Source organism: Macrobrachium rosenbergii, chromosome 18 (assembly GCF_040412425.1).
Source record: "Macrobrachium rosenbergii isolate ZJJX-2024 chromosome 18, ASM4041242v1, whole genome shotgun sequence".
Lineage (NCBI taxonomy): Eukaryota > Metazoa > Arthropoda > Malacostraca > Decapoda > Palaemonidae > Macrobrachium > Macrobrachium rosenbergii.
The window spans coordinates 6393037-6407662 of NC_089758.1; the positions used below are offsets into that span (position 1 = coordinate 6393037).

Genomic DNA, 14626 nt, shown 5'->3' on the forward strand with positions numbered 1-14626 from the left:
TTGGATATAAATTTGAATTTAAACTGGCTTGACCTGACTTTCCATAAATATCTAATTAATTTAATCAGTGACTGCAATAAGAATTTAAAGTCTTCTGTGAGTGGGAAAATGTAAGGTATTCGCTTTCTTTTCATATACGCACTAATTTTAAGCGTTTAATTACCTGGATCGTTAGCTAGGTGTGCTAAAATAAAAAAGGAGGGCAAAAGGAAGAAATGGAAGCCCCAATCAATTTTTTCTCATGGACGAAAGCGTGACTGGTCACTGAAGGACAACTAGGCCTGGGAAGCAGCCAAAATTAGCATCTTTGCAATGTAGACGCAATCATGAACAAAGAGTTTCGTGCAAGTTCCTCTTTATATAGTGACCAGTTAGCCTACCACCTGCTCTTAGAGCATGGGCCCTGACAGCACAAGACTGCCATAATTTGAAACGACGACCATTTTGTTACACCAAAAGCTATACAAGACCACATCATCAGGTATCTTTAGCTCTTTGCCTGGCGGCAACGAGCCAAAGATCCCTGTGCATCATGCAGTCGATAGTTTTTCACTGTCGGTACAAAACTGATGTCGGACAAATTTTGTCAAGAGTAGTGATTATTTGAGGAAGAGTTTGGCGAAAAGATGATGAAAGCTGTCAGAAAACGTGCTCTGGTGACACTGCATCTGCACCTATAGAAGAACGAGAGAGCGTATTGTCCAAGGTAAATACTGAAAAGGTATTTATAAATGATGTTTTAAAGTAAATAAAATAAGAGATTGACCCAGTTAGTCGATTCATTAGTTAGTGATATTAACATCTCTCATGATTTCCTTTGTAAAAATTCTGTATGCAAAACATAGACTGCTTAACAAATTATGTTAAACACCATTCATAGCAGCCTTTTTCCATAATATATACTTATAATTGTTTCCTTTATCATGTACAGTCAGTTGACAGGATATGAGTTAAAGGTTTATGGTTATTAGAGTAAAAATACCTACCAGTTTTTTGTGGGACAAGTAACCAAAGAAAGTGTTTCTAAACTGCTTTAGAAGCGGTCGCAAATTATCTGTTATATGTTTGCCTGAGCACATCAAATATCTATTTACTACATTTTTCTTGGACTGCCGGTCTAACCTTAACTCCTTGTGCGACCCCTCTCAGTTACTCTTGTACCGAAGTCTGATATTTCATCTGCCTCCGGATGGCCTCACTTTCACTTTCGCCTTTGCCTCACCTTTTCTTACCGGTTTCCCTACCGCTCTTCTCCCAGTGTAGGCACCACGAGCTTTACTTCTTTGGCCTCTCCCACAAACTGGTCGAACTGTAGGCCTACCATGGTGGGTGGTGTAGATTAATCTGACCTTTACCCTTCACGAGCCCTTGTACTAAGGGTAAGGTGTTAATGGGGTTTGTTTATGATCAAGCTGGCGTTATAACAGCATTGGGGGTGGGGAGTTTTTGATCAAGGCGCAACCCTCGAGAACCTTACTGGACCATTGTTTGTTTCCTTCTGTACGTTTTACAAGATATGTAGCAGTTTTCATGTTCGGTTCTTTTTTTTTTTAGCCTGAATGCTCTGGAAATTTACATATATAATAAAACAGCTCAAAAGGGTAACTGAAATAAAGTTTCTATCACATATTTTGATAAATTTATTCTACAGTAGGGTTTCCTGAGGTCTAAACCTAAGTGTTAACTTTCTAACTGAAGGAATATATGCAATTTCTTCATCGTTATTATTATTATTAATTATTCAGAAGAACAACCCCATTCGTATGGAACAAACCCACAGGGGCCACTGACTTGAAATTCAAGCTTCCAAAGAATATGGTGTTCATTAGAAAGAAGTAACGGAAGGTAATGGGGAAATACAGAAAGAAGAGATCAGTTATTAGAAAAATACACAAATTCACAAATTAATAAAAAATAAAAATGTAAGTAAAATGTTAAAATACAAGATGAATAGTAGTAGGCAAGGTCTAGACCTTGGTAGTAAGTATAGTGATGCACTGCGTCTTCGCTTGAACACACGACATCCTCTGGGAGGCTGTTCCACAGTCCAACGGTGTGAGTAATAAAGGACCTTTGGAAATGAAAAGTTCTACAGAGAGGCACATTTAGTGCATATTGGTGCTGCTGTTCAGCGAATCTGGTTGCTCTCGGCAGAAAACTGGATTATGGGTCAATTGTGAATGTGAAAGATCTCTGCTGCAGGCCACTTATGGAAAAGTGACGAACAGGAGACCATCCGTCGATGGTCCAAGTTATAACTGCTAACACTAAGAAACAGAAACCTACCACCACAAACAATTGTATTTAAAAAGAGATAAATCTCTGGCAGAAGCAGTCCTCTACACCGGAGAACAGTATTCTAGTAAAGGACAAACGACCTAAAACAGATTATATTGATTTTATCACTGCTATGAATGTATGGGGCCTTACGAACAATACTTAACTTTCATGCAGCATTTGCTGAGACTTTCATTTGATATTTCTCATAAGTAAGATGTGAATCAAAAGTTACACCTAGAATAGTTAAAGCTTCAGATTCATTCAGCAAAGTCCCATACACCTGAAGGGGAGGGTGGAATGGAAAATCTGTACAAGCTCTACTAAACAATAGTGTTTTCGTTTTACTGGAGTTCAGCCTCATACCCCACCAACTACACCAGTCACCGATCTGGTCCATAGCCCGACTGAGGCCGAGGGCAGCTTCGTTTCTCATAAGTGTAGACTTTACTACACCCACAAGAGTTGCATCATCGGCATACTGAGCAATCTTATTTTCCAGGCCAACAACCATATCACTTGCATACACAAAAATAAGTGGACCAAGAACACTACCCTGTGGAAATCCAGACGTAATAGGTTTTGGTTCACTAAAGATCCCATCAACAGCAACTCTCTGCTGCCTACCTGTAAGGAAATCTTGAAGTAATCCTAAAACATATCCGTCCACCCCAAGATTCTGAAGTTTATAAACAAGTGCCTTGTGATTTACTAAATCGAAAGCAGCACTAAAATCTATTTGAATTACTCTACATTCAAAACCCTTATCAAGATTCTCTTGCAAGTGGCATTTCTAATCTAAGAGCATCGCAAGTACCTAACTGCTTCCTTTATGCATATTGAATATCAGCTAACAGTCCTTTAGATTCAACATGTTTATACAGTGGCATAAAAGTAAATTTTTCAGCAACTTTGGAGAGCACAGCGAGATTAGAAATTGGCCTGTAGTTACTGCAGTCTGCAGATATACCACTCTTTGGAACAGGCACTGTATTACTAAACTTGCGCTCATCTGCAAAGATTCTACGTCGACATAGAAATCTATAGAATCTACTAATCTTGGGGGATAACACATTAGAAACTTTTTTAAAAAACAAAGAAAAGAATCCATCAGGATCTTCTCCACCCCAGCTGACAAGATTATCCAGAATTTTCTTAACATCTCTAGAGCGAAATGCAAATTTTGTAAAAATAGGTTCAAGATGACAAGTCAGGGAGAGTGACATCCTCAGCTGATTGTTTAGCTTCAAAAACTCGATGAAGCAGTTCAGTCTTTTCCTTGGGGTCAGTAACCAATCTACCATCACCTTTTAGTGGTGGTGGTTTGGAAGACGACCCTGACCCAAAGACAGACGATGCCAATTTGGTCTACCACAGGTGAGGCTGAGTAATTATGTAAAGTCACCAATTCGGCGCCAGGATAGTGTTTCGGCGGCGCCATTAATTAAGTCTCTGCTGAGCTTGTTTTCTTTGGTGACTTCCCGTTTTCTTCAAGCTCAATTAGTCACGCCTAAAACGTGCCAGGTCACGCATTTTAATCATTTTTACTTTATGGTATTTATACGAATGTCACACATTGTGTATCACATGTTTCTTCATTCACAGGCATCAAGACTGTATCTATATTGTAGCTCTGTATATTTTGTATTGTAATTTGTACTCGTTCACTGCATATTATTGTTTATTGTTTCGACCTCAGGTCACAGTCAATTCCATTGTCTCTCACGGCCCGGCGTCAGTCGGCCGCAATATAAGCCGCCTGGATCTGTAATAAAGCAGCAGTAACCTTTACCTGCTCGTTTCTTTGACACCTTACAGTGGTGACCCGGAGTATCCCGGAGCCATTAAGCGGACTCACCGCACGCGACTCAGTCTTGGCTCCAGGATTTCTCCAAAACGCTCTTAGCGGCCTAAACACGCGCTGTAACCAGCGTTTGGCGTGCTGACTCTCGTCGGCGTACCCCACCAGCGTCACTAGCGGAACCACGGCGCACGCGAAAGTGCGTACTGGCGAAGTACCCCACTCCAGTAAGGGGTCAAAGGAGTGAGCATGGACGCGGATATCCCCTCCTTCATGCAGTTAAACGGACCCCGCGGACTCCGAGGTTTACCTACCTCCCATCACAGCCGCGCCCGCCCGCGCCGAGGCCCTCCCGCAACTCCACACCAGCGCCCGAACACACGACGGCCGGGCAACACAATCGCGGGCCGCCCTCACCGTAAAGCTGCCGCCCGTTTACGCAGGGGAACCCATCGAGGTGGCTGCGCGGGGTGGAGAGCCACTTCAGAATCGCGGACCTCACGGACGAAATCCTACAGGCCGACACAGTGCTCAACGCCCTTCCGGAGGACGTGTACAACAAACTCATCTCGCGTGTACCCGAAACACTCACCCTCACATACAGCACCACAAAAAAGTTCCTCCTCGAAGCTTGCTCCCTACCCATCGCCGAGCGGGCCGCCCGTGCTATCGACCTTGCCAATAATCCACGCCACGACCTCAATCCAAGAGACGGCAGGGGCATGGTCGTAGATCTCCTGTCAATACCAGTCTTGGGTGGCACAAACAAGCGGCAGGAGATAAGCTTCATCTGGGAAATCTTCCTTCGCCAACTCCTCCCGGAAGTGCGCAACCAGATCGCTCACCCCTACACCATGCCTGTCGAGGACCTCATAGGCGGCACAACACCTCACAGACTCCGTCAAGGCTTCAGCGGCTAAAACCGGCCACACAGCCGGTCAGCTCCGTCCAGCCTGAAGAGGACGTGAGCAGCCCGTCAACGCCATCGCCAACAGACGTCCACCGAACCACAGCAGACGGTGGTCCCGGGCTTCTGTCGCTACCACAAGTGGTTCGGAAAGGACGCCCGAAACTGCCTGCCGCCCTGCTCGTTCAACCGTTCAAAAAACGGGGGTGGCGGCCCAGCAGGACAGGCCGCCATGGCAGCCGAAGAACCCAGGGCCTCAAAAACAGTAGGTTTTACGTCCGCGACACCGTCTCCGGCAGGATGATGCTGGTCGACACAGGAGCCTTTAAGTCGGTCTTCCCAGCATCCAGAGGACCGCAACCAGACACCAGACCCGGCCGCCTTCCTGACGGCCGCCAACGAACCCCATCCTCTCCTCGGCACCAGGCTCCTGTCGATCTCCATCCTTGGCCAGAGTTACTCCTGGGACTTCATCGTCGCGGACGTGGAACCCCACTCCTGGGGGCCGATTTTCTGGCGCACTTCGGCCTGCTAGTCGGCGTGGGGCGCAAGCGCCTCCTCGATACCGACTCCTGCCGGTCTCTCCCGTTAACGGCGGGACCCAGACCCACCATCAGCGCCGTCGCCCCCACCAGTATGCACACCTTCTGTCAGAGTTCCCTGAGGTGTTTAAGCCCGAGCTTCGCCAAGTCCCGGGGCCCCAGCCAAGCACGGCATATACCACCATATAGTGACTAAAGGGCCCCGACACATGCGAAGTTCCGCAGGCTTCCCCCTCAGCGCCTTCAGGAGGCGAAAAAAGCATTCAGCGGAGATGGAACGGATGGGCATCTGCAGGAAAGCCTCCAGTCCATGGGCCTCCCCCTCCACATGGTGCAGAAACCGGACGGCTCCTGGAGACCCTGCGGCGACTACAGGCGGCTCAACATTGCAACGGAGCCCGACCACTACCCTCTGCCCAATATGCAAGACCTCACGGCCTCCTTTCACGGGGCCAAAATATTCACTAAATTGGACCTTCTTAAATCTTATTTCCAGGTACCTGTTGCGCCAGAGGACATACCAAAGACAGCCATCATCACGCCCTTCCGGGTCCTATGTGTTCGCCTTCTCCAACTTCGGGCTGAGGAACGCTGGGGCCACCTTCCAGCGGCTCATGGACAGCATCCTGGGGACCTAAAATTCTGCGTCTGCTACGTCGACGACATTCTCATATTTTCCAGGTCTCACAGCGAACACCAGAGGCACATCAAAGCAGTCCTCCAGCGCCTCCAAGAAAACGGCCTCGTCGTCCGTTTTGACAAGTGTACCTTCGGCGTCCAGAAAGCAGAATTCCTGGGTCACGAGGTGTCTCCGACAGGCGTCCGCCCTCTTACATCGAAAGTGGCAGCCGTAGCCAAGTTCCCGACACCCACCTCCATCAAGGCCGTCCAGGAGTTCCTTGGGATGGTAAACTTCTACAGGCGGTTCATCCTGGGATCGCGCACACCACGGCCCCTGGCGGAAGTCCTAAAAGGTCAACCGAAGTCCCTGTCTTGGGGACCCAGCCAGCAGCAGGCCTTTTCCTGATGAAGGCCGCCCTCACCAAGGCAACCGCCTTGGCACACCAGGATCCCAAGGCTCCCCTCCAGCTGACGACAGACGCCAGTAACGTTGCCTGCGGTGCTGTTCTGGAGCAAATCATCAACGGCGCCCCCCAGCCCATCGCCTTCTTCAGCAAGAAGTTCAGTCCCGCAGAGTCCCGCTACAGCACCTTCGACAGGGAACTCTGCGCGATGTACCGCGCAGTTCGGCACTTCAAGTTCCTCCTGGAGGGGACGCCCTTCACAATCTTCACAGACCACCAGCCACTGGTTCACGCCTTCACGAAGCAGGGGACGAATGGTCTTCCAGACAGCAGCGCCACCTCTCAGCCATAGCCGAATTTACCTGTTCCGTCAGGTACCTCCCGGCAAGAAAAATCCCGTAGCAGACGCCCTCTCCAGAGTCGGGTTGAACGCAGTGCAGCTTGGTGTAGATTACCAGGACCTTGCCAGAGAACAGGCCGCTGACCCAGAAACCCCAGCATACCGCACCGCCATCACATCCCTCAAGTGGCGGGACGTGACCCTCGCCCCCGGAGGCCCCAGCCTGCTCTGTGACATCAGCACAGGCCAGCCCCGCCCTTTGGTTCCAGCCTCACGCCGCCGCCAGGTATTCGACATCATTCACGGCCTCTCACCCCTCCGGCAGGACCACGGCCAAACTGCTTTCAAAAAGTTCGTCTGGCACGGGTGCAAAAGGACGCCACAGCCTGGGCAAAACAGTGCCTGCAGTGCCAGACCAGTAAAGTGGGTCGTCACACGCAGTCGGGGGTAGGCGAGTTCCCACAGCCAGGGCGCCGCTTCGGCCACATCCACATCGACGTCGTCGGGCCCCTTCCCCATCAGGCGGATCAGATACCTCCTCACGGTGGTAGACCGTTCGACGAGGTGGCCCGAAGCCACGCCCATGCAAGAAGCCACCGCCAGCGCCGCGTGCGCCGAGGCCCTGCTCTCCAGTTGGGTTAGCAGCTTCAGCGTCCCGGACCACATCACAACCGACAGGGCCCGCTTTCCTCTCCGAGCTGTGGTCTGCCCTGGCTCAACTGCTGGGAACCACGCACCACACCACCACAGCGTACAACCCAGCGGCCAACGGCCTGGTTGAACGGTTCCACAGGTCCTTAAAGTCATCCCTCATGGCCCGCTGCACCGCCGAGGACTGGAAACATCAGCTGCCGTGGGTCCTCCTCGGGTTGAGGACCGCCCCAGAGCCGACGGCACCCCATCCGCAGCTGAACAAACCTATGGGGAACCCCTCGTGGTGCCGGGAGAGCTCGTGACGGATGATCGCCACTCCCCATCTCTGCAGAGGCTCCGCGACGTGGCCGGCAAGTTCGTCCCTTGCAGGCGCTCATACATCGACAGAGCAACCACCTTCGTGCCGCCACAGCTGTCATCCGCCACCCACGTCTTCGTCCAGAGTCGGCGCCGTCCGTCCACCACTAACTAAGCCCTACAGGGGACCCTTCCGCGTGCTGGAGCGGAACAGCAAGCGTTCGGCTGGCACTCCCAGGCAAGAACGACTGGGTTTCCATAGACCGGCTAAAGCCCGCCTTCCTGTCGGAGAGTCCCGGCAGCGACGCAGCACCCCTTCCGCCCAAACGCACTCCAGCACGCCCTCACCCCGCAGGGCGCGCCGCCCAGGAAGGGACCGCCCAAACAGCAGCCTCACAGGCGGGAGGCCCCTCAGTTATCTTCAAGGAGCGCGGCACCCTTCAGCGTCCCACCAGGTACAGGGATTAATCAGACGCGTCCCTCGTCTTGGGGGGGGAGTATTTGTAAAGTCACCAATTCGGCGCCAGGATAGTGTTTCGGCGGCGCCATTAATTAAGTCTCCGCTGAGCTTGTTTTCTTTGGTGACTTCCCGTTTTCTTCAAGCTCAATTAGTCACGCCTAAAACGTGCCAGGTCACGCATTTTAATCATTTTTACTTTATGGTATTTATACGAATGTCACACATTGTGTATCACATGTTTCTTCATTCACAGGCATCAAGACTGTATCTATATTGTAGCTCTGTATATTTTGTATTGTAATTTGTACTCGTTCACTGCATATTATTGTTTATTGTTTCGACCTCAGGTCACAGTCAATTCCATTGTCTCTCACGGCCCGGCGTCAGTCGGCCGCAATATAAGCCGCCTGGATCTGTAATAAAGCAGCAGTAACCTTTACCTGCTCGTTTCTTTGACACCTTACAATTACTTCAAGTTTCCTCTTCAAGGAATTATTGTAATTTCTCTCAGTTATTTGTTAAGTTCTATTTGGAGCACGTCAAGGCTCAACAAAATAGTTTAATTTTCATGTGAACGATTGTCTCCATGTGTTGAATTTGGTTTGTTTGTCATGGTAAGCTCATCTACAGGCATCATCAAACCATGGCTGGCCATTTGTCCTGAATTTCACTACCTTTCTAGGGATATACCTCATCACAATAGTCGTCAGCATTTCATTTACCTTCTTCCTGGGATCAGGACCTAATATAGCACCTGACATATTAAGTGCCTGACAAGCTTCAGTAATGCGATCCCAATTGCCTCTAGATTTCACCCAGACCATTTTTCCAATGGTGGCATTAGGAATATACCGATTGGCAGATATGTCCATCTCAATGGCGCAATGATCAGACGTGCCTATATATATATTCACAGACCTTGGACTTCACAGTAGCTGGGAATATGTGGTCTATTACCAATAATATGTGTAGGTTCCTCAGTTAGCTGGACAAACTCGGAGGATATACAGAACTCAAGAGCAGACCGGTCATGGTGATCTGTGAAATGTGAATTTAGTCACTCGCTGTGCTTTGGCTCGCAGTCTCCTGAAATAACGAATGAGGCTAGAGGGCTGCAATTTGGTCATGTTTGATGACTGGAGGGTGGAAGATCAACATACCAATTTGCAGCCCAATAGCCTCAGTAGATTTTAAAAAGTGCGGACGGACAGACAAAGCCGGCATAATAGTTTTCTTTTCCAGAAAACTAAAAGTGAAACAAATGTCTGATATCTCAAAGGAAACATTTAGAATTGTAAGTAAGAGAATTGCCTTTTATTTTCTATTAAGATACACACAATATAAAAGGAGAAGAATGTTCCGTTGTTATTTCTTTGAAAAGTCAGAAGACGGAGAAGACCACGGGGGTTCAAAAGTAATAGATGTTATGCATAAGGTGACATCCCTGCCTAGCCTAGTAGTAAGTAGTTTGGTAAGCCCTAATATAACTAGTGCATAGTGTGTTGTGCGATATTTGTCTTTTATTACTATTGCAATGTACGTTAGGCAGCTTAAAATTGCAGAAAATGACTTAAGGATTCTTCCTCAGAGAATGGAATAACAATTCACAGGTAAGCAAATGTAATGAATTTTATTTACCCATAATTTTGTGCTAAATGTCATGTTAGCCTAGTAGTAGGCTAGATACCCTTTCTCTGTAAACATGTCTCATAATTTCAGCATACTATTATTGTTTATAAGTGCAGTGGCGATCTCAACTGTGTTATCAGAACATCATTAATCTTATATGTGCCACATATAAAGTAAAAGGATCTTAGCCTATTCATTACTGAAAATGCTTCGTAGTAGCCTAAGTAGGCTTATAGGTTAGGCTGTTGGTTGTGTCGACAATCCTCCCCGTGTAAAATATGTTACCTGTGATGCATAACGACACCGGCTGTATTTTAGCCGTATTTTATCAGTAATTGAGAACTCTCTGCACTAGGTAGGCCAGTAGGATACTGTCAATGCCATCAATTTTTCAGGTTTAGACATTCAAAGGCAGCGTTAAGATGGTTTTTAACAAAATTTTATCAGTGGTGGTTTCTCAATGAAATTCCAAAAAATTCATAAGTGGCGAGAGTATTGCAGGACGACGCAAATTAGCCTTAAAAACGATGTATTACTCGATTAAAAAAAATTGTGGAATTCGTTATAGTATGTGTAACAAATCCTACTTTGATTGATGTTTTAATTAAACCATGTCTCCTAGATTGGTGATAGCGAGAAAATGAAGTTGAGTAGCCTAGCCTAGTTACATTTATGCCCTCAAACTACTCATTTGATAAATGTTCTATCATTTAAGCCGCATTATAAGTACAACTGAATTTCGAAGCTATAAAAATAATTTTCTCAGTGGTAGAAGTTATCGAATCATCATGCTATGGAAAAAAATAGCCATTTAACAAGATAACGAGTTGGCCGAGAAATGACTTAGCTTATGCCTGTTGATTCGGCAGTTATTTTTATTTTGCTCTTTTAAAAACAGTTTTATTCCAGATAATTCAAAATTGTTTTCATTCTTAGTTGTCTTTGTTTAACAATTCCCGCAATGTAAAGAAATAGCTTGTTAGCCTTTTTTGTTGTCAGTGTGTTTACGAAAAGCTGAGCATTTCGGGGGGAAAAAATATGTTTTGCTTGGGGAAAAAATGTGAAGGTGAAGGTTTTGATTTCTTCCCGGACAGCAGCCATGTTGCAGGCGTGTAGGGTGAGAATTTATTCCCCTAAAAGCCTGGTATAGCTTGAGCAAGCCAGGAAGGGCGTGTAAGTGAAATGATACTCTGGTCCACCAGGGAGTGATTGGGCAATGGAGGGGCCAGTAGGTAGCGCCACTAATAAATGTGAGTGCCCCTTTGGGTGAGATGGCACTGGCACTATAATAGTTGTAGGGTCATTTCGGAGAACTGGGGAATGGCACTCTTGGTGCTGGCTCATTCTGGGAAATCGAGCATGAGAATTTTAGGGTCTTGGTTTTAGAGAACGGCTTCTGGTTTGTTTGAGAGAACGGTTTGTGGGTTGGTTTGAGAGAATGGATAGTGGCACTTTACAGCGCAGGGCTTGTTCCGGGGGAATCGAGCGTGAGAATTTTAAGGGTTTTGCTCAGAAGAACATTGTAGTGGCACTTTGTAGTGCTTGGGTCGTTCCGGGGGAATCGAGAGTGAGAACTTTATGGTTTTCGTTCGAGAGAACGTTCTGGTGGCATTTTGTAGTGCGTGGCTTGTTCCAGGGAATCGAGCATGAGGTGAAGGTTTGTTTGAGAGAACTTTTTGGGTGTTCTGTAGTGTAGGTTGGTTCAAAGAACTCAGGGTCATTCGAAAAGAACGGGTTTTGGGTTGTTCCGTAGAACTAAGGTTTGTTCAAAGAACGTAGAGTTCGAAAAGAACAGGTTTGCTTTGTTCCAGAGAATGTAGGTTTGTTTGAAAGAATGTGGTTGTTTGAAAAGAACGGGTGGTCTGTTCCGGGGAACATAGGTTTGTTCGAAAGACCGTAGGTTTTGTTTTGGTTTTGTTTCTCTCGGGGTGCGGGTTCGTTCTGTAGAGTAAAAGCGCTGGATTTTTAAGATTCTGTGGGAGCCCTCGATACAGGGTAGGCTAGAGCAACTGGGCCGTGTGTGGTAACACGGAAATTTGGTAAATGGTTAGCATAAGCAATAGTGGAGTTTAGTTTGGTGAGGGGCACGCAGGATGGACGCAGAGGGTAAAGGCTTACGCGAAAGCAACTGGGGTTGGTTTTAAGTACACACAGAGATACGCTTGAAATAAGTAGGCTTAATTCTCCGCTAGTAATATAAAACGAGCAGGGTCCTTAAAGCTATCATGCAACAGACGTTCATTTGTTGTGATCACGTTTGTGAAGAATTTTACTTCATAGTAAATGATTGACCTGACGAAAACACGTGATCATAATGGTCCATGAAGTTTACGTTACTCCAAGAGGTCGCAAGGTATTGTTGTGACGGGTAGCTGAGCATGTGTGTCGGCCATGTTGAGGTGTGAATGAAGTCTCGCGTGAAGTTTTATGAGACAAGGGCGAGCAGTTTCAGGAAAGTTTCCCTTGCCTCTTCATGGGTTTTAGGTATGGGAGCGAAGAATTTCTCACCCACACGGACGTAGGAAATCAAAATGAAATGCTTCTTAGACTTGCAAAGTGGCCCACGTGGCCACGTATGAGTGAACTTTGTAAATGTAAATTTTCAAAGGGCAGATGCAGAATTTCTTAGGAGGTTAATTAGAAATTTTAGCGCTTTTGCTACTGCGCGTGCGAGAGAGCGCGGCGAAGCGGAATCGCCTATTGTGCCTGATTTGAGTTGCCAGATGGAGTGTCCTATCTAAAACAATGGACGGAAAATTGTACGGAGCACGTGGTGGGGAAAATAAACGGACTTTTCCGTTTTTCACACTTCTAACATCTCACTTCCTAACTAAGACCTAGCAATTTAAGTCGTGCAGAAGTTACTAGCATGTGGTAACAGCAAAATTCGTTTTGAAATGGCATAACTCTTTCTCTCTGTGAGATTAGGCTACTCATTCAGCATGCATGCAGGGATTTTAATTTTTAGAGGAAATTTAATAAATAAAAAAAATCCCAGTCACGATTTATGATCACAAAAATACAAAAGTAACAAAATACCTAAGCTGTGTACCTTTGTTCAATTGTATGTGCTTATTTAAGGGGATCTACGGTAAACGGTTCATTTCTCGTCTTGTATCCAGCTTAGCAGGGCTATTTGCTGGGCTTGCAATGATGTTGCAGGCTACAAATCTTTAGCAAGGGTCGCCACTTTTATATTCTAAACCTGGGAAGGGAACTTACCACACAGTATGATGCAATCTGACTAGAATTCCTGGGTTAGTAGAACACAGAAGAAAACAAAATGAGCTTAGGGCTTTAGTAGAAAGGGGAATTTTAGGTAAACTCTTAGGATAACTAGAAACACACACACACACACACACACACACACACACACATATATATATATATATATATATATATATATATATATATATATATATATATATATATATATAATAATCTATAGATATATAGATATACATAGATATTTATGTACATATACTATATATATAATATATATATATATATATATATATATATATATATATATATATATATATATATATAAAAGAGAGAGAGAGAGAGAGAAAGAAAGTAGCGTAGGCAAAAGAGAGAGAGGAATGCTGTTCTTCGGTTACGCTTGCCAACACCAGCAGGTAAGTGTTTTACTAACCGTTCAAGTAAGGTTTTATCATGTTTTTATGCTATTTCTATTGAAGTTAATGGCATTGTTGGCAGATACCATCTTTTTATCAAGACTGTGAAACAGTCTATACTTCTTTTTGTCTTCAGGAAAGCTTCTCAGGAATAAGGAAAAATTATTCATGGTTCTTTCCATTTACTTATTCTGGTCGACGGAGTGTTTCCTCGCTCATTGACGACGTTTTCAGGATTGAATTACAAATTGACATACAAGGTTTTTTTTTATTACTACAGGTGGACTTTGCAGCTATGCCTAAGTTTTAAACATGACGTCATTGGGTGCTGAATTTCTATTGGTCGGCAGGTCTCATTCTTTCGCTGGTGGTCTGGGCGGCAGCATGGGCACTCCTGGTAATCCATACGACTTGTCCTATGCCGTGGCTTGCAGCAGAGGGTGTGAGCAAGGGCATGATTCCCGTCGATAGTCTTGATTTGCTTCATTGTCGGTAGTTGTGTTCAGGGGTGTTCTGTCGCTCGTGTCTCCCTTCAGATTCCTTGAGGAAGGGAGGATGAAGTCCTTGTTCCTTTGTCTGATTAATGCAGGCTGTTATTGATTTATACCCACAGCATCTGCTATTTGCAATCTGTGGAACCAGGCTTCGCTATACATGATTTCTGTGCTACCAAATAATTCTTCTAGTATTGGTTTATGGTCGTGATTGTCTACGTATTGTTGAAATATTGCCCCTCGGTCGCGGCGAACATGCAATCGCCTGCATAGAGTGGTAGTGTTGCGACCTATGTAGTAATTGCTAAGGGCTTGACACGTCCCTTCGGTACATTGAAAATTTGTATACCGTACTATATATGTTAGTGGACTCCCACATCTTTCTACAAGGGGCTGTGCTATTTCGCATTACGGGGGTGCTGACTGTAATTACAAAATTTATACATTTCTATGGTAAATTATGTGATATTTTAAACACAAATATTTTCCAATCTTTTGTGAAACCTTTGAAGAGAGGGGTGAGGGCAAAGCTGTCAAGTATGTCAATCGTTGCCCACAGCGT

General features: G+C 45.9%; 1 protein-coding gene across 5 annotated transcripts in view; it reads left to right on the forward strand.

Moving 5' to 3' along the window:
- Window positions 1-585: 585 nt before the first annotated feature.
- The window catches only part of IFT43 (intraflagellar transport 43), a 184481-nt gene continuing 170440 nt past the window's right edge, over window positions 586-14626 (forward strand). For 2 of the 5 annotated variants that reach the window (XM_067120214.1, XM_067120210.1), the window contains exon 1: window positions 9774-9913. The gene's annotated coding sequence lies outside the window, so the exon portion shown is untranslated. Of the gene's footprint in view, window positions 707-9458; window positions 9598-9761; window positions 9914-14626 lie in introns of those variants that run through there. The other 3 variants (XM_067120212.1, XM_067120211.1, XM_067120213.1) reach the window with 3 other exon arrangements.